The following is a 23,840-nucleotide window of genomic DNA, read 5'->3' on the forward strand; positions in this document are numbered from 1 at the left end:
AGGAGTAGTCCATAATTGAGGATAGAGTGTTATATTCTTAATTGGACCAGTGTTATATGGTAATTTCTTGGTACCCCTCTATACTACAAGCACTGCTATGCTGCTACTGCGATAAAACCACTATGTCTGTCCATAGCCTCCTACAGTTCCTCCACAGATCTGAGCCTCTGAGCACTGGCAGCTCTGCGCCCTTTCAGTTCCCTCCCCCGAGAATGCTGGTTGGCTAGAAAACTCCACAGGCTACCACTGACAGGCTAAGAGAAACTGTCCCTCTATTCTGCAGCTCCTTCCTGGTTTGCATTTAATGGATAATGCCTGCTTGTATCATAAAAAACAGCATCCACTAACCGATAATGAACATTTTAAAAGAAAATAAATTTCGGTAAAGCAAAGAATATAAAGAAAATTCAATTTTCGTTGTGTTCTTAGATTCTTCCGAAAACAAATGCAAAGGAAAAAAATCCTCTTTTGCATTGTGTATTGTTACTTTTTGCAATCTTTCGGTGCCTAAAATCCACAGTGAAAGGATAAAAGCTATTAATTAGTGTTTTTATTTTTTCTTCTTGTCCCTAAAATTCACACTAGCAATACCAGGAAAGTGCTTATTTTACCTCAGATTGTCACCACTCTCTGAAATCTCATGATACAGTTTCTTTGGAAGTGACTGAACAAAATTCTTTAGATGACACATTTCTAAAGCTTCCCAAAGATCAGCATCAGAATGTTTTTCTAGAGGATCTAAATTCATTCGAAGGGTAGCGGAAAACAAAACTGGATCCTGTGGGAAAAAAAAAGAAAAGAAAGTAGTTGTTCAGGCGATATTAAAGGGACATTTAACTATTTTAAGGTTTATGTTGATGGAAACAGACATGCTTCTGCACAACTGGTCTCTAGATAGATATATCTCTTGCACTGCTGCCTATCCCCGGGGTAAGACTCCAGTCATGTAGACGTTGGGTGAGGAAGCTTTTTCTTCTGCTTCCTCACAGCTGGTTATGCATCTTCTTAGGCTAATAGTCTTTTTGTTATGTCTTCTAGTTCTTGCGTGTAGTCATAAGATGAAATAACAGGGACATATTTATTAGCCATGGATCACAAACTTAAAGTGGGCCTTGGAGTTTTGCATGTCTGGCATTCATTTGTTAGGTGCTCTGGCATCAGCTTGGTAGACATATTTAACACAATTTTGTTACAGAAATTAGTTTTATTTCTGGATTCTACTCTAGACTTTTCTAGATGGTGCTCACTTATGGCCCAATTATGTAAAGCTCTCTAGTCTGGCGAGATTATCTAAGACATCTCACCAGTACTACTAGGTACCTCAAAGAATTTTGAAAAAGGGGAAATTTTCAGTATTATACTTATACCCACTGATATCTATCGCTTAACTATTACAAATTAAATTTGATTCAATTCATTGTGGGGGGTGCTCCATGCCAGTTAAAAATAGCAAAAGTAATTAGAAGAAAAAAGAAGCATTTAACAGAGCACTCACTTCATATAGAAAGTGGAACCAAGTATAGGAGTATACCAGATTAATTAATCCTTGCAGGACCTCTATTATGGCTTAATAGCTTTAATTTTGTTACATCTTTCAGGGGATCATTTTTGCAGTGTTTGGATGCACGGACTCGACCAGTTTTAATAATTGCACATATCTCTCTGTAAACAAAGATAGTATGTTGAGGATTATATCCTCAGTTATATAGGGATCTTTTCATATTCAGTGATATTTGCACAATGGGACAACCATTGCAAATTGCTCCATAACAACGCCTCTGGATATAAATTTGTAATATTGACATCTATTTGAGGAGGTCGTCTTGCATGGATTATATATCCACTTTGGATTTTTAATTGATGTTACTTTAAATATATTATTTTTATGGTGGTTAATAAAAGTTAAAGTTTTAATTAATCTAATATACTCATATACCTGGTTCCACTTTCTATATGAAGGGAGTGCTTTATTAAAAGCTTCTTTTTTCTCCTTGTTACGTTTAAAAAGGGAAATTTTACCCTGAGAGCGGTTTATCTCATTTTGCATGGTTCTTTGTGCGGAGATGCGCCTACATTACAATTTAATGCAAAAAACAAATGTGTGATTTCTCTCCATGCACAGGAGTTTTTAATTATTGGGCCTTTATGAAGTGACTGAGCTCAGAGCCAGTACTAATAACATGACACACACTACACCTAAACCGGTAAGGTCATAATTATACATTAGGGGGATTAAACATATGTTTTCTTAATATAGAGAAAGTGTTTATTCTTTTTTGTCATTCAATGCTCACCTGTGGGATAATGTTGAGTTTACATCGTAAATCATGGAGCCCAATTGTTGCAATATCAATCCCATCAATGACGATCTTTCCACCAGCACTTTCCACTATTCTGAATAAGCAGTTTGTGAGCGATGTTTTCCCAGCTCCTGTTCTTCCAACAATACCAAGCTAAAAACAATTACAATTGGGTGTATACAGTATGTGTTATTGAACTGAGGAATCCAAAATAGCTTACAATATACACCACAAAAAGTAAACACTGATTGTGCTCTCAAAGGTTTTATCTCTTTATTTTTGTAAAAATTAGCAAAATTCAGAAAAGTTAATATTTTCTAAATTCTACCACAATCCTAATCTTTTTAAGACATTACCTAATAATTTTAACTAAATTGCATTAATAGATAGAGATGATAGAGATGATAAAGCGAGAGAGATGATAGAAAGAGATGATAGAGAGAGAGGATATATATATATATATATATATATATATATATATATATATATATATATATATATATATATATATAAAAGAGAGAGCACAAGATGATAAAGCGAAAGATGATAGAGAGAAAGAGATCATAGAAAGAGACCATAGAGAGAGAGATCAGAGAGAAATGATAAAGTGAGAGAGATGATAGAGAGAAAGATCACAGAAATAGATGATAGAGAGATGACAGAGAGAGAGAGAGAGAGAGAGAGAGAGAGAGAGAGAGAGAGAAAGAGATATGATAAAGCAAAAGAGATGATAGAGAGAGAAATGATAGAGAGAGAGATGATAGAGAGAGAGATGATAGAGAGAGAGATGATAGAGAGAGAGATGATAGAGATCATAGAAAAAGATTAGAGAGAGAGATGATAAAGCAAAAAAGATCATAGAGAGAGATGATAGAGATGATAGAGACAAAGAGATGATAGAGAGAGAGATATCGATTATAAAGCGAGAGATGACAGAGAGAAAGATCATAAAAAGAGATCATAGAGAGAGATATGATAAAGAAAGAGATCATTGAAAGAGATTATAGAGAGAGATGATAGAGAGATGATAAAGTGAAAAAGATGATAGAGAGATGATACAGCAAGAGAGATGATAGATAGAAAAAGATCAGAGAGAGAGAGAGATGATAAAGCGAGAGAGATGAGAGAGAAGAGAGATATGATAAAGCGAGAGAGATGATAGAGAGAGAGATCATAGAGAGAGAGATAGAGATCACAGAAAGAGATGATAAAGCAAGAGAGATCTTTTAAAGATCATAGAGAGATGATAGAGAGAGATGATAAAGGGAAAGAGATGATAGAGAGATGATAAAGCGAGAGAGATGATAGAGAAAGAGATCATAGAGAGAGAGATAGAGATCACAGAAAGAGATGATAAAGCAAGAGAGATCTTTTAAAGATCATAGAGAGATGATAGAGAGAGATGATAAAGCGAAAGAGATGATAGAGAGAGATGATAAAGTGAGAGAGATCATAGAGAGATGACAAAGCGACAGAGATGATAGAGAGAAAGATCATAGAAATAGATGATAGAGAGAGATGATAGAAATAGATCATAGAGAGAGAGAGAGATTTTAAAGCAAAAGAGATGATAGAGAGAAAGAGATAATAGAAAGAGATGATAGAGAGAAAGAGATAATAGAGAGTGAGGGAGATATGATAAAGCGAAAGAGATGATGGAGAGAAAGAGATCATAGAAAGAAATAATATATAAAGTGAGATGATAGAGATGATAAAGCGAAAGAGATTATAGAAAGAAAAAGATGATAGAGATAGAGATGATAGAGAGAGATGATAGAGAGAGATGATAGAGATGAGAGATGATAGAGAGAGAGAGATGATAGAGAGATAGAGAGATGAGAGAGAGAGAGAGAGATGATAGAGAGAGAGATGAGAGAGAGAGAGATGAGAGAGAGAGAGATGAGAGAGAGATGAGATATGAGAGAGAGAGAGAGATGAGATATGAGAGAGAGAGAGATGAGATATGAGAGAGAGAGAGAGAGAGAGAGAGAGAGAGAGAGAGATGATAGAGAAAGAGAGATGATAGAGAGAGATGATAGAGAGATGAGAGAGATGATAGAGAGATGAGATAGAGAGAGATGATAGAAAGATGATAAAGCAAGAGAGGTGAGAGAGAGATGAGATAGAGAGAGATGATAGAAAGATGATAAAGCAAGAGAGATGATAGAGAGAGAGAGAAAGATGACAGAGAGAGATGATAAAGCGAAAGAGATGATATAGAGAGATTATAAAGAGAGAGAGAGATTATAAACAGATAGCTAGATAGAGATTTTAAAAAAAATATAATCTTGACATACATGCTATGAAGTATGTAATGTTTGGAGCAGAATACAAGTGTTTGGGACTGACTCAAACATGAAAAAATAGCTAAGGTTTCTAGATATCTATGTCTTAGTATTCCAGTTGTAAAAAATTATGCACAGAATATTATCTTGATGACCCATTATTCAGGTGCAATATAATATATAACATTTTACTAGAATGGGCAATATCATTATTCCCAGAATAATTTATGTTGCATTTGCCATGGAAGTTGTAGAAGAAATAACAGCAAATAGTTCCTTGGGTGCAATAGGGGTTTGATTAGGTTGATTATCAAATAATAAAACACAGAGACCCAGTTTTGGGTACCTATTAGGGCTTAAAGAGTCATTGTACACTAGATTTTTCTATGCATAAATGTTTTGTAGATGATTCATTTATATAGCCCATCTGGGTATGTTTCTGTAAAAATGTATAGTTTTGCTTATTTTTAAATAACATTGAACTGATTTTCAGACTCATAACCAAGCCCCAAAGTTCTAGATGTATGCAGACTTCACACTGCTTCTGTTTGTATTATGGGTTTTTTCATATGCGGGTAGAGGGGGGGGGTCTGCTATCAGCCCCTTTCAGTGGGTGCCCCATGCTAATCTTACCAACAGTGCTATGTAAGTTTTTAAAAGGTTTTATACTGGATTTTTATATCAGTATCGGTGCATATTCTTTCTTTATAGTAGTGTCTATTACATGCAGTTAAATGAAAATTGGTGTATACTGTCCCTTTAAGAAACATATAAAGTAAGTATAGCATTGTTATTATTGGATTTCTACAGCACAAAAGGGCTATAAATCTTATAATTTAAATGCAGCATGACATATTGAAAACATTACCTTCTCTGTTGTATGTAGCTGGAAGGATATACCTCGGAGAACAAGGTCGAGATCCTCCCTGTATCGGGCTTGATAATTTGCAAACTCTATAACCCCCTTATCTGGCCATCCAGTGGGAGGTCTTTTAGACATAATCCAAGGTGCCTGAAATAAAATTACATACAAAGTATACAGTATGGAATTTCGAACAAAAAAATTAAATAGGATTTGCTTTAAATACCTGTAACCCATCACCAAGGCATATTTCACTAAAATGGACTGAAAACAAACTTGTTAAAGGACCATTGTATTCAAATTTCTGTCATGCCTATGAAATATCAACATTTTCCTGTAAAAATGCTAAATAAAATTTATAGTTAAAAACTAATTTTGCAGTATTGTTTAGTACTTAGGTCATCTAAAGTCACTTTATCCCATGCAAATTATTTACCAATATTAATCTAATTTGTTTCATTCTCTTGGTATCCTTTGTTGAAGGATCAGCAATGCACTAATAGAAGCTAGCTGAACACATGAGGTGAGCCAAGAGGCATATATGTGCCGTCATCATTCAGCGGTCCTGTGTCTGCCTTCATCAAAGGACACCAAGAGAATGAAGAAAAACAAAATGTATGCTCACTTGATAAATTTATTATATGGTAGTGAGATTCCACAATCCATTTCTCCTGGGATTCAACTCTTGGCAACTAGGAAGAGGCAAAGATTCCCAAATCTCCAAGAGCACTTATTCCCTCCCACCACTCTGATGTATAGCGAAGAAAGGAGAAGTAGAATGGTGGGAAAGGACAAAGCAGGGGAAAATGATGAGCAAACTAGAACTGTCGCCAGAAAAAAATACTGTATTTAAATAATTAAGGAGTAAATAAGTGGAGCGCTAATGTTACAAGTTGAAAGTAAATGGTTGGGCTCAAAGTATTAGCACAACTCGACATCTAGTGTAAAGTATAAGGGTTAAAAAAAGATGCACAAAACACATCACAAACACATTAAAACAAACTATTACACACATATTCACTTTCTGATTAAAAAAAATTAAAAATATGAATGCATTTTATTTAAATATTTAAAATAAATTGTATATGACAAGGTATTTGAAAGGGAAGGTAAATTATGTGTATATATATATATATATATATATATATATATATATTTATTTATTATGCATATATATTTATATATATATATATATATATATATGTGCGTGTGTATATTCATATACAGTAGATACAGTATATAGGTATATATACATTTTAGAAAAAAATAAGAGAAAGAGAGAGAGAAATATATTTTTAAAAATAAAAACACTTTCTTCTAAGTTAAGAGCACTAGAATGTAAAGTATTCATTAACTACCTTCGTCTCTATCGATGCTGGTTGAATACGGTGTTGGGTTAGCGCACGAGAGATGTGTTAGTTTTTGGGAGGATTTAACAGCGTGCCCCCTTGAAGTCTACGGGGAGAAGAAGTTAGCATGGTTGCGATATCTGAGAAACTGGTTTATCCTGACTAAAGCCTGGACAAAGCTTTAAACAACAGAACATTTAGCAATCTTTTTGTGGTATAAAATAGAAAGAGTTTGAATTTAACCCTTTAAAAAGCAAGCAGATAAACCTTTATCTAAACCATATTGTAAAAATGTAAAACTGTTTGGATTTCTAAAAGAATGCTAGCTAAAACCCCGTTTTTCTCTCCAAGAAAGAAACATTTTATAAATCTTTTCATAGATTGTTCTTCTGTCAGGCTTTCTGGCTTGAATTTAGGTGTGTACCACAGCATCAGAGAAACAGTCTTTTTAAAAAAAAAAAAAAAAAATAGGCGTTCAATCTCTAAGCCTTTAAGTTTAGAGACTCACGATCTTGATGATAAAAGGGGCCTTGAGACAGAAGGTTGTGTAGTAGAAGAAACCACAGAAGAAAATTGGGCATCTGCACCAGATCCGTAAACCAAGTTCTGCAGGACCAGGCTGAAGCAATCAGAATTAATTACTGATGAGAGTTCTTGCTTTATGTCAGCTATAACTCTTGGAAGCAGAACAGATGGTGGATAAAACAACCAAGGAGCTGCTAGAGAATTCCCCTGGATGAAGAGATTGTTAACTGTGTTAATCAGCTTCCCAGTTGTTCACTCCTGGGATGTGAATCACAGAAATCATAAAGAGATTGTTCTCTGCCCAGTTCAAGACCTGTGAGACTTCCTTCATCGCTGAGGAACTGCGTGTTCCCCATTGATGATCAATATAAGCTACAGTTGTGACATTGTCTGATTGAAAATGCAGGTAAGTCTCTCTTTTCAGATGAGGCCAGCTCTGAAGGGACATGAAGATTGCGTGGAGTTCCAAGATATTTATTGGTAACGTTGCCTCCTGAGGAGACCAAACTCCCAGTGCTCTCCTGTGTTTGTCCTGAAAGGCAAACCTTAGGAACTGGTGATGGCCCTTTTGGAAAGGGATATGAAGGTAAGCATCTTTCTAATATATTGTGGACATGTACTGACCCTGTTGAACAAGAGGTAGAATATTCTGAATTGTTTCCATGTTGAAAGCAAAAACCCTAAGAAACTTGTTCAAAGTTTTTAAATCCAGAATAGGCTTGAAAGTTACCTTCATCTTGGGAACAATGAACAGTTTGGAATAAAAATCCTGGCCTTTTTCCAAAACAGGTTCTGCAAAGTTTATGGCAGCACAGGTCCTGGGAGTTACTTATGTAGGATCCGTTATTTCTTAGAATGCTTAATATACAAATTCACAATAGTGTAGACCATACAAGATGGAGGGACATCAAATGGCAAATACTCACAGGGAGCAGGAGGTTAATTCTTCGCAATTCCTTATTGCTAACATAAAAGAAAATCCAGCTTTCTTTGTAATGATGATCATTTTAAAAACAGCTTTAATATGCTCTTTTAAAAATAAAAACAGATCTAATTTAAAAAAAAAAAACACCCAAAAAAATAAAAATAAAACCTAAGTCTAACCCCCAAATAGGTACTCACCATTCCTGAAGGCCAGCGCTGAAGGTCTTCCAGGTGGCAATATCTTCATCCAGCACGGGGATCTCTTCTATCTTCATCCAGGACCAAGGCGACGCGGAGCGGAGGTGACCGCGGAAAAGAGCCACGAAGCCATCCAGCGTGGAGGATCCTCTTTGTACGATCATTGCCTCACACTGAAGCTTGAATGCAAGGTACCCATTTTATATTGGGGTACCGTTGCATTCCTATTGGCTGATATTTTCAAATATTGCAAATAGGATGAGAGCTACTGAAATCTAGGATTTTATTTTTTATTTTTTTGGGTGTTTTATTTTAGATTAGGACTTTATTTTAATGGGCTGCAAAAGAGCTGATTGCCCTTTTAAGGTGCAATGGGTAGCTTAGACCTCATTCAGGGAGAAACGGGTTGATGTTATGTAGTCAGTACAGATTTGAATTATTCTATAACCATCTGTTAAGTGTTCCCCTATATCTACGGAGGACTTAGCGGTATTCATCTTTGGTACATTTACTTAAAGACAAGCCTACAAAAATAGAAAGTTTGCACTAATAAGTGCCAAAGACAAGACAAAGACAAGCCTTTAAAGTTTAATCTACAAGCCTTTGAGGAATCATCCTGCGTGCTAGATTGCACTAAAGAGCGGATGCGGTCTTTACTTCAACACTTGTGAAAGCAGATCAGCTGTAATTTCAAAGAAACAAGTGTCTACCAATACGATTGGAGTTCTGTGACGTCATACGCACATGTGACCAAAACGGCAGAGGAAAAGAAACACAGAGGCTGAGCGGCTGTGAAAAGTTTGTATCATCCACGTCCACTTCTAGTCTGGAAGTCAGGTACTGTGCAAGTATACGCTATAGGATACTTATCCTGATCTCGAACTATACACTGCTGTGGAAAGCCTGCGGTTGTATTTGAGACACATTTGAGACGTTGTTGCCAAATTTCTCTTAATGGTAGTTGGCGTTTTTTCCATCTGCAGGTGGATAACGTGTCTTTTTTGAGACTTTAGTGGTGGCAATATTCCCTATTTTTAGTTCTCTTTTATGCTGTTTGTTTTAAATATAACATTATCGGAGACGTCCGACTTTTAGTACCTTGAGTTTTTTTATTACCAATAAATTGTCATTTTATATACACTTTGTTGCTATTAGTGTTTTACTATTAGACTTAGCATTTGAATTCTATATGTATCACATATGCTATCTTTGTATGTGAACTATTTCTTAGTTTATACCTTTATATTTTGAGCTCGCCTACATACATACAGTATATTTGTTTTGCGATAGAGTGTAGAGTAAGGTCGGGTTACCATAGTAACCTATAAATGTTTTAGAAATCCGGCATCGGGTGGAAGCGTTAACACAACACTTATTTACACCTACACGTAAAGAGCGACTGCACCCAATGCGCAAACTATTTCAATGGAAACCTGGTACTAAAATGGAGCCGTAAATTACTTTTAGCTGCTGGCAACTTCGGAAGCTTACGGCTCCATTTCAAACGGCTCAATGGAAACGAGCTCTTAGTTATCTGTGATTGCAATACAGGTACTGCAAAGTTGCACTGAAGGGCAGACAGTAGCACATTTGCAAAGAATACATTTGTTGGTTGAAAATACAAAATCTGTAGGTCTATCCTCTAAAGGTTCTAACCTAGAAGGGACAGTTCCAGTCTGCTCCATATCACAGAAATCAAGATACACAGCACAAAATAACACCGTATTAAACATAAGTGTAAACATAGAGCACAAGTGTAAGCAGCACACCAAAAGTAACAACAAGTAAAGGATTATAGTTCAAATGGTAGCAAAGCCATCCACTGAGCTAAGAAAGGCACTGACAGGTTGCTAAATGTCTCAAAAAATTAACCAAATGTGGTATACAAAATTGTATAAGGATAAACATACCTAAAACACCCACCCCACTCTTGGTACAGGGTATCTTACCCCCTCATGTACAATTTCTACAGAGAGAAAACATGTTGTGTCCAGAGCAAACTATGGCCGCCAGCAGAGTGAGGGAGGAGCAGCCCATTGTGCGAAAATACAAGTACGGCAGGAAAAAAAGTTAAACATGCATGAGAGAAATGATTCCCGAGCTGCGCTATCACAGTCCTTGTGCTACGCGCTCCAAAACGCACATTCATAGTGCTCTAACTACCCCGCAGGCAGCTCTGATCGAGAGTGAGAAAGCGGCTAGTAAAGCTAATGCAAAAATTTAAAGGGACTGTACTATAAAAACCACAGAACATTGAGCAACCAAAAATTGCCTGAAATAAAGCCCAGTGCACTTCATACAGCCATAAGTATGCACACTAACAATAAAAGCTCAAGCTATACAGTTAAATAGAGTGTGAGCCCAGACTGTGTTACCTGCATGTTTTTCACTGATGATGCTATGATGCACACACTAAACATGCACCTACTGATAGCCTGTGAGCTGTGCGAGTGAATAAGGTACTTACCAAGCAGACAGCCACTTCACTAATCTAGATGATACATGAGGATACAGTAGAAAGCACATCCAGTACTGCACTAGACAGTAGAGGATACCTGAGGGAGTACATCTACATGGCCAAGCAGGAGGAAACTGAAGGACCAGTTCCGGTGACACCTGTGGCAAGCTTATGGCCACGTCTCCCGCAGAAGGATTACATTTCACAACCATGTACTCTCCTATGCCTCTCTCTTCAAGGATTCACCTTATAAGGGGAGCACATGATCAAAAATCCCCTTCTCAAAATACAATTCTGAGCACCTTGATTTTTACCTGTATCTGGAGAGGCAAAGAAAGACTGGGAGGTACAGGGAAGTAGAAGGTGTAATAAAGCTCTTGGTGTAGGGTGTTCTTTGCCTCCTCCTGGTGGCCAGGTGATGATTAACAAACAGTTCTCTCCCCACGTTAAGAAAGAAATAATAGCATTGTGAATGGTAACTGTTCTGTTGTATGTGAACCCAGCAATTTAATGGCCCTTTAATAGTCAGTTAAATAAATCAATTTATGAATAAAACTATTGCCTATATATATATATATTTATATATGTAAACAACCAATTACCAGCCAAGTTATATTTATACATTATTTATATATTATTATTGCTATTGATATTTGAATTCAATATAACTGCAATATAATATTCCATTTATATCCTAACTTGAATTGGTATACATAATCTCACAATATAAAGGAACAAACTCATGAATTTGTCTGAATATATTTTGTGCCAGTAAATAGTTTTTAATTTGCTTAAAATTAAATTTTTGTCCCTTTAAAGGGACACTGAACCCAAATTTTTTTTTCTATTGTGATTCAGATAGAGCATGCAATTTTAAGCAACTTTCTAATTTACTCCTATTATCAAATACTTTTCATTCTCTTGGTATCTTTATTTGAAATGCAAGAATGTAAGTTTAGATGATGGCCCATTTTTGGTGAACACACTGTGTTGTTCTTGCTGATTGGTGGGTAAATTCACCTATCAATAAACAAGTGCTTTCCATGGTCTTGAACCAAAAAAATAGCTTAGATGCCTTCTTTTTCAATTAAAGAAAGCAAGAGAACGAAGAAAATTTGATAATAGGAGTAAATTAGAAAGTTGTTTAAAATTGCATGCTCTATCTGAATCACCAAAGAAAAAAATTGGGTTCAGTGTCCCTTTAAGCAAATAAGAAAATGAGAGAGTGATGAAACAGAAAATATGCATTAAAAAGTGCAAGTGGAATATAAATTGCCCATTTGTATTTCCTGGCTATGTCTGGCCCTAAGACAATGGCTAAATTGTAGCTCACCATACTGGTTCAGAATATGAAACTGTGTGTAATAAGGAGAGTCAGGTTTCTGAAACCTCAGTAAGTTAAAGGTCATGAAACTCAAAAAAAGGAAATTTATGCTTACCTGATAAATTGATTTCTTCTACGATACGACGAGTCCACGGATTCATCCTTACTTGTGGGATATTATTCTCCTGCTAACAGGAAGTGGCAAAGAGCACCACAGCAGAGCTGTATATATAGCTCCTTCCTTCTCTCCACCCCCAGTCATTCGACCGAAGGTATAGGAAGAGAAAAGAAAAGCTAAAAGGTGCAGAGGTGACTGAAGTTTTGAAAACAAAAATATAATCTGTCTAAAATGACAGGGAGGGCCGTGGACTCGTCGTATCGTAGAAGAAATCAATTTATCAGGTAAGCATAAGTTTCCTTTTCTTCTACTAGATACGACGAGTCCACGGATGCATCCTTACTTGTGGGATACAATACCAAAGCAACAGGACACGGATGAACGGGAGGGACAAGACAGATACCTAAACGGAAGGCACCACTGCTTGAAGAACTTTTCTCCCAAAAATAGCCTCCGAAGAAGCAAAAGTATCAAATTTGTACAATTTGGAAAAGGTATGAAGGGAGGACCAAGTCGCAGCCTTACAAATCTGTTCAACAGAAGAATTGTTTTTAAAAGCCCATGTGGAAGCCACCGCTATAGCAGAATGAGCCGTCATTTTTTCAGGAGGCTGCTGTCCAGCAGTCTCGTATGCCAAGCGGATGATGCTTTTCAGCTCAAAAGAAAGAGAGGTAGCCGTAGCTTTTTGACCCCTACGCTTTCCAGAATAAACAATGAATAGAGAAGATGTTTGACAGAAATCCTTGGTCGCTTGTAAGTAAAACTTCAAGGCACAAACCACGTCCAAGTTATGTAACAGACGTTCCTTCTTAGACAAAGGATTAGGACACAAGGAAGGAAGAACAATTTCCTGATTAATATTCTTATTTGAAACAACCTTAGGAAGGAATCCAGGTTTAGTACGCAAAACCCCTTTATCAGAATGGAATATAAGATAAGGCGAATCACATTGTAACGCAGAAAGCTCAGAAACCCTTTGAGCAGAAGAGATAGCAACTAAGAACAAAACTTTCCAAGATAAAAGCTTAATATCCATGGAATACATGGGTTCAAACGTAACCCCTTGAAGAACATTGAGAACTAAATTCAAACTCCATGGCGGAGCAATAGGTTTAAACACAGGCTTGATTCTGATTAAAGCCTGACAAAAAGACTGAACGTCTGGGACATCCGCCAGACGCTTGTGTAGTAACATTGACAAAGCAGAAATTTGTCCCTTTAAGGAACTAGCTGATAATCCCTTCTCCAATCCTTCTTGGAGAAAGGATAAAATCCTTGGAATCCTAACCCTACTCCATGAGTAGCCCTTGGATTCGCACCAATAAAGATATTTACGCCATATCTTATGGTAAATTTTTCTAGTGACAGGCTTTCAAGCCTGAATCAAAGTATCAATGACCGACTCAGAGAATCCCCGCTAAGATAAAATCAAGCGTTCAATCTCCAGGCAGTCAGCTGCAGAGAATTTAGATTTGGATGTTGGAACGGACCTTGGATGAGAAGGTCCTGTCTCAATGGCAGTTTCCACGGTGGCAGAGATGACACGTCCACTAGATCTGCATACCAAGTCATGCGTGGCCACGCAGGCGCTATCAGGATTACTGAAGCTCTCTCCTGTTTGATTCTTGCAATCAGACGAGGTAGGAGAGGAAATGGAGGAAACACATAAGCCAGGTTGAACGACCAAGGTACTGCTAGAGCATCTACAGCTTGGGGATCCCTTGACCTGGACACGTAACGAGGAGGTTTGGCATTCTGACGAGATGCCCTCAGATCCAATTCCAATGTGCTCCATTGAAGAATCAATGCCGCAAACACCTCTGGATGTAGCTCCCACTACCCCGGATGAAAAGTCTGACGACTTAGAAAATCCGCTTCCCAGTTCTCTACTCCTGGGATATATCGTCCAGATAGTGCGCCACTGCTATGCCCCGCGGCCTTAGAACCACCAGAAGGGACCCTAGCACCTTTGTGAAGATTCTGGGAGCTGTGGCCAACCCGAAAGGAAGGGCCACAAACTGATAGTGTTTGTCCAGAAAGGTGAACCTGAGAAACTGATGATGATCCTTGTGGATAGGAATGTGAAGAAACGGTGGTCATATATTGACCCTCCTGGATCATTGGCAAAATTGTTCGTATGGTCTCCATCGGACTCTGAGAAATTTGTTTAGAAATTTGAGATCTAAAATCGGTCTGAAGGTTCCCTCTTTTTTGGGAACCACGAACAGATTTGAGTAAAACCCCTGTCCCTGTTCTAGTTTTGGAACTGGACAAATTACACCCATGGTATAGAGGTCTTTTACACAGCGTAAGAACGCCTCTCTTTTTGTCTGGTCTACAGACAAATGTGAAAGATGAAATCTCCCTCTTGGGAGAAAATCCTTGAATTCTAGTCGATACCCCTGGGTCACAATTTCTAGTGCACAGGGATCCTGAACATCCCTTGCCCAAGCCTGAGCGAAGAGAGAAAGTCTGCCCCCTACTAAATCCCGGATCGGGGGCTGCCCCTTCATGTTGTCTTGGTAGCAGCAGCGGGCTTCTTAACTTGTTTACATTTATTACAGGTCTGGTTCGGTCTCCAGACTAACTTGGATTGACCAAAATTCCCCTCCTGCTTTGTGGCGGAGGAGGAAGTAGAGGGTCCACCTTTAAAGTTTCGAAAGGAATGAAAATTATTTTGTTTAGCCCTCATCTTAACAGTCTTGTCCTGAGGCAGGGCATGACCTTTACCTCCAGTAATGTCGGAAATGATTTCCTTTAGTTCAGGCCCGAATAGCGTCTTACCTTTAAAAGGAATAGCTAAAAGCTTAGATTTTGATGACACATCAGCAGACCAAGACTTTAGCCATAGCGCTCTACGCGCTAAAATGGCAAAACCTGCATTTTTTGCCGCTAATTTAGCCATTTGAAAAGCGGCATTAATTCTATCAAAAATATCATCTAATGGGGTCTCAACTTTAAGAGACTCCTCTAGAGCCTCAAACCAAAAAGCTGCTGCAGTAGTAACTGGAACAATGCACGCTATAGGTTGTAGAAGAAAACCCTGATGAATAAACAATTTCTTTAAAAGACCCTCTAATTTTTATCCATAGGATCTTTGAAAGCACAACTGTCCTCAATAGGTATAGTTGTACGCTTAGCCAGAGTAGAAATAGCTCCTAGAAATAGGAGACCTTAGGGACCGTTTGCCAGGAATCCCGAATGGTGTCAGATATGGGAAACATTTTCTTAAAAGTAGGAGGGGGAGAGAACGGAATGCCTGGTCTATCCCATTCCTTAGTAACAATGTCCGAAATTCTTTTAGGGACTGGAAAAACATTAGTGTAAGTAGGTACCTCTAGATATTTATCCATCTTACACAATTTCTCTGGTGGTATTACAATAGGGTCACAATCATCCAGAGTCGCTAAAACCTCCCGGAGTAACAGGCGGAGGTGTTCAAGCTTAAATTTAAAGGCCGTCACGTCCGAGTCTGTTTGAGGGAACACATTTCCTGAATCTGAAAGCTCTCCCTCAGACAGCAATTCCCCTACCCCCAACTCAGAACACTGTGAGGGTACATCAGAAATGGCCAATAAAGCATCAGAGGGCTCAGCATTTACCCTAATACCGGACCTACTGCGCTTACCCTGTAAACCTGGCAGTTTAGATAATACCTCTGTAAGGGTAGTAGACATAACTGCAGCCATATCATGCAGAGTAAAAGAATTAGACGAACTAGAAGTACTTGGAGTCGCTTGAGTGGGCATTAAAGGTTGTGACACTTGGGGAGAATTGGATGGCATAACCTGATTCTCTTCAGACTGAGAATCATCCTTAGGGGCTCCATGTACTAAGAGGCGTGCGGACAGCTTCTTAACTCGCGAAGCTGTCCGCCCGCCTCCGCTACACACGGGCAGCGGATCTATTGATCCGCTTGCCCGTATGTATCATTACACACTCAGCGGAGTGTGTAATGCCCGCCCCTTCAGTCGCGCGACCAATCACGCGACTGAAGGGGCTGTCAATCACCGAGAGCGAGCGAGCTCTCAGTGATTTTGCTTCGCCACCTAAGAGGTGCTTCTTACATTGCGGGAAGCAGGCTCGCATATGCGAACCTGCCCCGCAAAGGCTCCGGAGCAGCTTTCGCTGCTTCGTACATGGAGCCCTAGAAATACTTTTATCACCTAAAATATGTTCTTTGCAATGTAAGGCCCTATCAGTACATGAGGGACACAATGTAAGTGGGGGTTCCACAATGGCTTCTAAACACATAGAGCATTAACTTTCCTCAATGTCAGACATGTTGAATAGGCTAGTAATAACCACAAAAAGTCTTGAAAACACTTTATTTAATAAAAAATACAACAATTTGAAAAACGGTACTGCGCCTTTAAGAAGTAAAAAAGCGCACAATTTTTCCAAATCTGCTTTAAAATGTTATAACTCTCACAATTTTAGCATTTATGTGTCTTATCTTGTAACCTAAGATTGCACCACAAGTAAGGGACAAATTAAGCCTCTATGAGAAAAACGTTACCCAAAAACGTTATAAAAAATAGATTAGCAACCCCCTGAAATCACACTATAACTTTGTCTTCAGTTTGGGCCCACCAGAGCTGGAGCCTGCTGCCTTCATATGAAAATCAACTGCGCATCTGAGGCGCGAAAATTAGGCCCCGCCCAGACTATGCGATGTCTCTCTGCCTAACAAAAACCGCTGTAAAGCGGTATAGGAACTAGCCATGTGGGTTTTTTGTATCCCCAAGTAAAACATATAAGCCATGTGAAACCCTCCAGTACCATTGAACAAAAAAAAAAACGTTTCATCATAAAAAAACGTTATGTTGCCAGTGTCAACCATGCTGCCATTCCTTTGCTGCATTTTAGCCCATACACAATAATATACAGGTCCCAGTAATACCCCTTCATATATGTAGGATTACTGCTTACCCCTTCCCTCATGGGAACTATGTCAGCCAGTTCTGAAATACCACAGTCTCTCCAGAAATAAATGACTGAACATACCTCAATGCTTGTAGCATGAAAAACTTTCCCCACACTGAAGCTTCTCAAGTACTCCTCAGCCATTCTGTGGGAACTCCTCTGGATCTTAGTGACAACTACTAAGATCATCAACCTCCAGGCAGAAATCTTCTTCCATCTGCTGCCTGAGGAAAAATAGCACTCACCGGTACCATTTAAAATAAAAAAGTCTTGCTTGAAGAAAATAAAAACTATCATTTTAACACCTCTTTCACTTTACCTCTTCCTATTACTAGTATAGGCAAAGAGAATGACTGGGGGTGGAGAAAAGGGAGGAGCTATATATACAGCTCTGCTGTGGTGCTCTTTGCCACTTCCTGTTAGCAGGAGGATAATATCCCACAAGTAAGGATGAATCCGTGGACTCGTCGTATCAAGTAGAAGAAAATGTATTTTGTGATTCAGATAGAACATTCATTTTAAAAAGCAACGTTCCAATTAACTTTTATTATAATTATCTGCTTAATTTTCTTTGTATTATTTGTTGAAGGAGCAGCAATGTTCTACTGGTGCTAGCTGAACACAATGAGTAAGCCAAAAGAGAGGACATATTTCTGTACAGTCACAAATCAACAGCAAGCTCTAGTGCTTTGCTGCTCCTAAACCTTTCTAAGTATGCTTTTCAACAAAGGATAGCAAGCGAATAAAGCAAATTAGATAACAGAAGTGAATAAAAATGTAGTTTAAAATTGCATGCACTATCTGAATCGTGAAGGAAAAATATTTGAGTTTCATGTCCCATTGTAAAAAATAAATAAAATACAAAATCTTGAAACTAAGTAATGATGAACTGATATTTTTATACTTTCAGCACCGTCTCACCTCTTTTTTCATTACTTCATATTCACAGATCCGTTCGATAGCAACTCCATTCGTTTCTATTTCACAGGCTTTACGCACCCAAAAATTTAATGTCTGGGTGATCTGAAATCAAGACATATAAAAAATAAATATGCACATTTGAAATTATATACAACTTAATTTAGTTTTTAAAGCATAAACTACAATATATATATGTATAAATTAATTATTGGGGATTGTTTGGTATTCCAGGGACAAACTACATGAAAACATAATTTATGCTTACCTGATAAATTAATTTCTTTCATGGTGGTAAGAGTCCACGATCCATTACTCCTTGGAATAACCTTCCCTGCCACTAGGAGGAGGCAAATATTCCAAAAACCCAAGAGCTCTCTATATCCCCTTCCACCTCTATGGTAGTTAGTATGACATATAGCCAAGCAAAAAAGGTAGTAAAAGAAATAAAAGAGCAAAAATATATATAGGAGCCAAGAATAAAGATGTGCCACAACATAAAAACCATTACCAAAAAAACAGGTGGGGTCTTGTAGAAAGAAATTAATTTATCAGGCAAGCATAAAATATGTTTTCTTTCATAAAGGTGGTAAGATTCCACGATCCTTTACTCCTGGGAGCCAATACCAAAGCTGTGGAGAATCCACAAGTATTAAAAAGATAGGGTGGGATAAGAAACACCTTTTTTCTCATAAGGAAATTAAATATACAACCCTAAAAAGAGAGAATAAAAACAACCAACCAGGCAAAATTGCACAGAAACAGCCTGCCCCAGAAGAAGTTATAATATAAAAATGGTACAATTTTGTGAAAGTATGCAAAGAAGACCAAGTAGCTGCCTTGCAAATTTAGTCAACAGAAGCTTCATTCTTGAAAACCGAAGAAGCTACCCATCTAGTAGAAGAAGCAGTAATCTGATCTGACCCGCCTTCAAGTAAGCTTCACAAATCAAATGCTTTAGCCAAGAAGCCAAATATACAGCAGAAGTGAAAAACAGTAGACGTTTGTCTGAAATCCTTATTAATATCAACATAATACTTCAAGGTTCTAACCACATCCAAATTGTGAAGAATGCTCTCTGAAAATTTCTTAGGATTAGGACAAAAAGAAGGGACAACAATTTCCCTGCTTAAATTAACCGAGGACACAACCTTAAGAAGAAAACCAAACTTGGTTCTTAAAACTGCCTTATCCTGATGAAAAATCAGATAAGGAGAATCACCAGAAAGAGTAGAAAGTTCAGAAACTTTTGGAGCAAAGAAATAGCCAAAAGAAACAGGACCTTCCAGGAAAGAAAAACTTAATGCCCCCCCCTGTAAGAGCTTCAACACCAAATTCAAGTTCCAAGGTGGAGAAATTGGTTTAATAATAGGCTTAATACAAACAAAACCATGAATAGCAGGAAGATTAGCAATCCTTTTGTGAAACCAAACAGAAAGAGTAGAAATCTGACTTTTCAAAGAACTAGCAGATAAACCTTTATACAAACCATCTTACAAAAATTGAAAAAACCCCTGATCAGACACCAATAAATAAAAGTTTTCCAAATTTTATAATAAATATTCCTGATAACTAACTGGCTTCCAAGCCTTAATCAGGGTCTCAATCACAGAATCTGAGAAACCCCTATACCTAAAAACTAACCGTTCAATCTCCATGCCATGAAGTTTAGAGGCTTCAGGTCCTGATGGAAAAAAATAAAATTGGCAAAAAAGATCTGGCCTCAGAAGAAGAGGCCAGAGAGGGCAACTGCACATATGGGCTAGATCCGCATACCAGACTGCGAGACTAAGCTGGAGGAATAAGAATCACTGATGAATTATGTTGCCTGATCTTGGAAACTACTCTGGGGAGAAGTACTAGAAGCAAGCTGAAAGGACCATGGAGCTATTAGAGCATCCACAAACTCTGCAAGGTCAAGGGATCCTTGTGCAAAGAACCTAGGAAGTTTGTTAATTAACCAAGAGGCCATCTTGATTAAATACTTCTAGATGAAGAGACCATTTCCCTGGATTAAGGAACTATCGACTGAGAACATCTGCTTCCCATTTTAACACTCCTGGGATGTAAACTGCAGAAATTAGACAACTATTGGCTTCTGCCCAAGAGAGAATTAAAAAAACTTTCCTCATGGCTAGAGGACTGTGATTCCCTCTTGATAGTTTATATACGCCACTGCTGTGATATGATTCTCCCTTCAACAAGGCCCAAACCTGAAGAGATCTAAAAATCACACAAAGTCCTATAATGTTTATAGGCAACCTTGCCTCCCAAGGAGCCCAAACTCCTTGCACTATCAGAGAACCCTAAACAGCAACCCACTCTGAAAGACTTGAATCTGTTGTTATAACAGACCAAGTAGGATAAGCAAAAGAAGCCCTCTGCAAATGAAGCTGGTGGTTTAGTATGATTCCTGCACCACTAACGTAGCATACAAAGCTAATGTAGCGTCATATGAAGATGAGCAAACGGAATAGCATCTCATGCTGCAATCATAAGAGCTAGAACCTCCATACAAAGAACAACAGTATGACAATGGAGAGATTTTGACAGGCTGAAACCAAGATCTTTGTAAAAATTCTTGGAGCTGTAGCTAGACCAAATGGTAGATCAACAAATTGTAAATGCTTGGCTAGAAAGGCAAACCTCAGAAACTGAAAATGATGCTTGCGAATTGGAACATGGAGGTAAGCAACTTTTTTGTGGACATAAACTGCCATTGCTGAATGAAAGGCAGAACAGACAGAATAGTCTCCATTTTGAAAGTTGTAATTCTGAAATAGACTTGTTCAGAGCTCTTAAATCCAAATCTGGTCTGAAAGTTCCTTACTTCTTGGGAGCAATACAGAGATTTGAATACAATCCATTTCCCTTTACAGAGGAATAGGAATTATCACTCCCATAAATCCAGAACTGAAGAAATTGATTGAAGAAAATCCTGAGCTTTTAAAGGATTCTTTGGAACATTTGACAAAAAATCTGATAACCTTCTGAAATTAGGGCCCAAGAATCTGAAACATCCTAAAACCATGCCTCTTGAAAGAGACCTAACTGGCCCCTACCAGAGAATCTCATCAGCATATACACAAGTTATATATAGTGACCCAGAGACTTAGTACACTTACAGGGATTAGTGACCAACGATAGTATACGTTCTTTTAGAACATTTAGAGAAAACTGTTTTCGTCCAAAACACCTTTGTATCCTTAAATCGGTCTGCGTTATGTTCTGTGTATTTAACACACAGTTTTTGGTTCCTTCTGCAGCCTCTACGCGTTTCAGCCCTTGGGCCCCTATGAAGGTCGAAATGATCATCTGGGGTTGCTGTGTTCCTTGTTCAAAGAGGAATTGCCTGGTATTTTGGTGCTGGACTTTCCGTAATAGGCAGGATCAGACTGATATACTACAGGAAAGTTCTACTCTATGAAAAGCATTACTGGGCTAAAAGAAGTTGCACCCAGGTGGTAAATCGCCAAAGAACAGGCTAACAATGGTATTGAGCTGGTTGTTTCCTTCCTATGAGTGCATTTCTCTATGTGTGAATTTAGTCCCCCTAGGAGACACCTGCCCTAGCTCCAGTCAGTTTCTTGCCCATGCTTAATAGAGGACATTTGCAACAATCATGTAACAACCCTTTAATGGTAGCTCCCTCATCTCACTAAAGGCATTAGCTACACTGAAAATTTCTAAGTACTCAATTTTCATGAAAACAAGTAAGGTGTTTGCTGTTTTTAACACAAGTTTAAAATGAATAAAATGCTGTTTATATATGCCAGGTTGTTGCCATAAGCTGGCGAGTCTATGTTTTCATGGAGGAGTGTGCCACCTTGCCTGCATATATGAGTATAATGACCTTTGTTTATTCATATTTAAAAAGGAAGACAATAAAAGGTTATATTTGTTGTGATTTTAAGTCACCCTATCATATGACATTTCTTCTGGAGGAGAGAAGTCATTGATATGCTAGTAGCATACACATTTATTATAACAATGTTAATATTTGCTTGGACCAATAATACTTACATTTAGTGCATATGTGATTGATAAACCCACTGTACCAGAGTCCATTTTGTCTCCACTTAAAACTGCAAACAGGGCAGCAAAGAAAACCATCATATTACCAAGAAACTCCAGTCTTACAGCAAGCCACCTGTTTAGAGAACACAATTGTTTACTGTGAACCATGTGTTTGGAACAAAGCAAATTAAAGATCAATAACTAAGCAATCTATATAGCTACTATTACCCAGAGACAGAAGAGAGATTACAGTTACAATCTATGATGGAACAAGTATAACTTTACGGAACATGGACATCCACTACTTTTGCCTAGCTCTGTTTTGAGACTGTTGCAGCAAAGCTAAAACAAATTGCACACATGCCCATGGATACACACAATTATTTATTCATGCTCTTGCAGTCTATTCAGAAGCCCATATACAGACAATTTCAGCAAAAACATTGACACTTAGACTTCATCCTATGATATTCTCAGTACAGGCAGTCCCCGGGTTACAGACATCCAACTTAAATCCAACTCAAACTTAAATACAACTCGTACTTACAAACGGAGAAAATAAAGCTTTATCGCCAATCCTTCTTTCCAGGATAACCCAAAATACCCAAATCCAATTGTCACAAGGACAGAAAGTGATGTAAAATGTTCTGAACAGGGGCACGGATATGCTATCCAAAACTAAAAAAAAATGTTTGGCTAGAGTTTTACCCAAAAAAAAGTGCCTGTTCCAACTTACATACAAATTCAACTTAAGAACAAACCTACAGAACCTATCTTGTTCGTAACCTGGGGACTGCTTGTACTTAGTGTCACTCACAACACCATTTAACTCTCACCTGAGACTACTGTGGCTAAGGCACATTTGGTAATACTGGAATAAAAACAAAAGCTGAACTTTGAATATTGCGACTGCGTTAATGTATCCCCCATAGACATTAATGGAGCGCAGAAAATGGGGGAAAAAACACCTAACAAATCACGCAAACCAGATTGCGTTTTCTCAAGTGCGCTAACCTTGACAAGAAATATTAATATTCCAGATTCCAATGTTCTTCACATAGCAGAATATGTTCTATTCATTCTTAGATACACACACACACACATACATATATATATATATATATATATTATATATATATATATATATATACACACACATACACATACGCACACACATATGTATGTATATATATATATATTATATATATATATATATATATATATATATATGATTTTTTTTGACACACACATATATAACCACAAAATAAAAACTTAAATAGTGGTATTTAAGTTTTGTTTTGTGGTAAGATATTGTTAATGATCTGAAGACACAAGGGATTAAAGAGATTACCCCTTCTCAAATCCGGAGAGTGCCTTTATTTTTTGATGCATGCAAGTTTGTGTAGTGTACCCCGGTTCAGTAAAGGTAACCGTGCTAGGCCTGACAGGGTTTATATATATATATAAAAAATACGGAAGGGGACTGAACTCTCAGACTGGACTGGGTACACATCCCAACATGCACAACCCTGGGTGCTCAATAGTACTCTCAGGCAGCTGCACTGTCCCCAGAGTCTCAGGCAGTTATCCCCAGACAGGTCTGGGTGCAAGGCCCATAGGGAAAATTACTAAACAA

General features: G+C 37.9%; 1 pseudogene; it reads right to left on the reverse strand.

Moving 5' to 3' along the window:
* LOC128652993 (multidrug resistance-associated protein 1-like) overlaps positions 1–23,840 on the reverse strand; it is a 286,157-nt pseudogene that overhangs the window by 26,616 nt on the left and 235,701 nt on the right.

This window comes from Bombina bombina, chromosome 3, assembly GCF_027579735.1.
Source record: "Bombina bombina isolate aBomBom1 chromosome 3, aBomBom1.pri, whole genome shotgun sequence".
NCBI classification, from domain to species: Eukaryota; Metazoa; Chordata; class Amphibia; order Anura; family Bombinatoridae; genus Bombina; species Bombina bombina.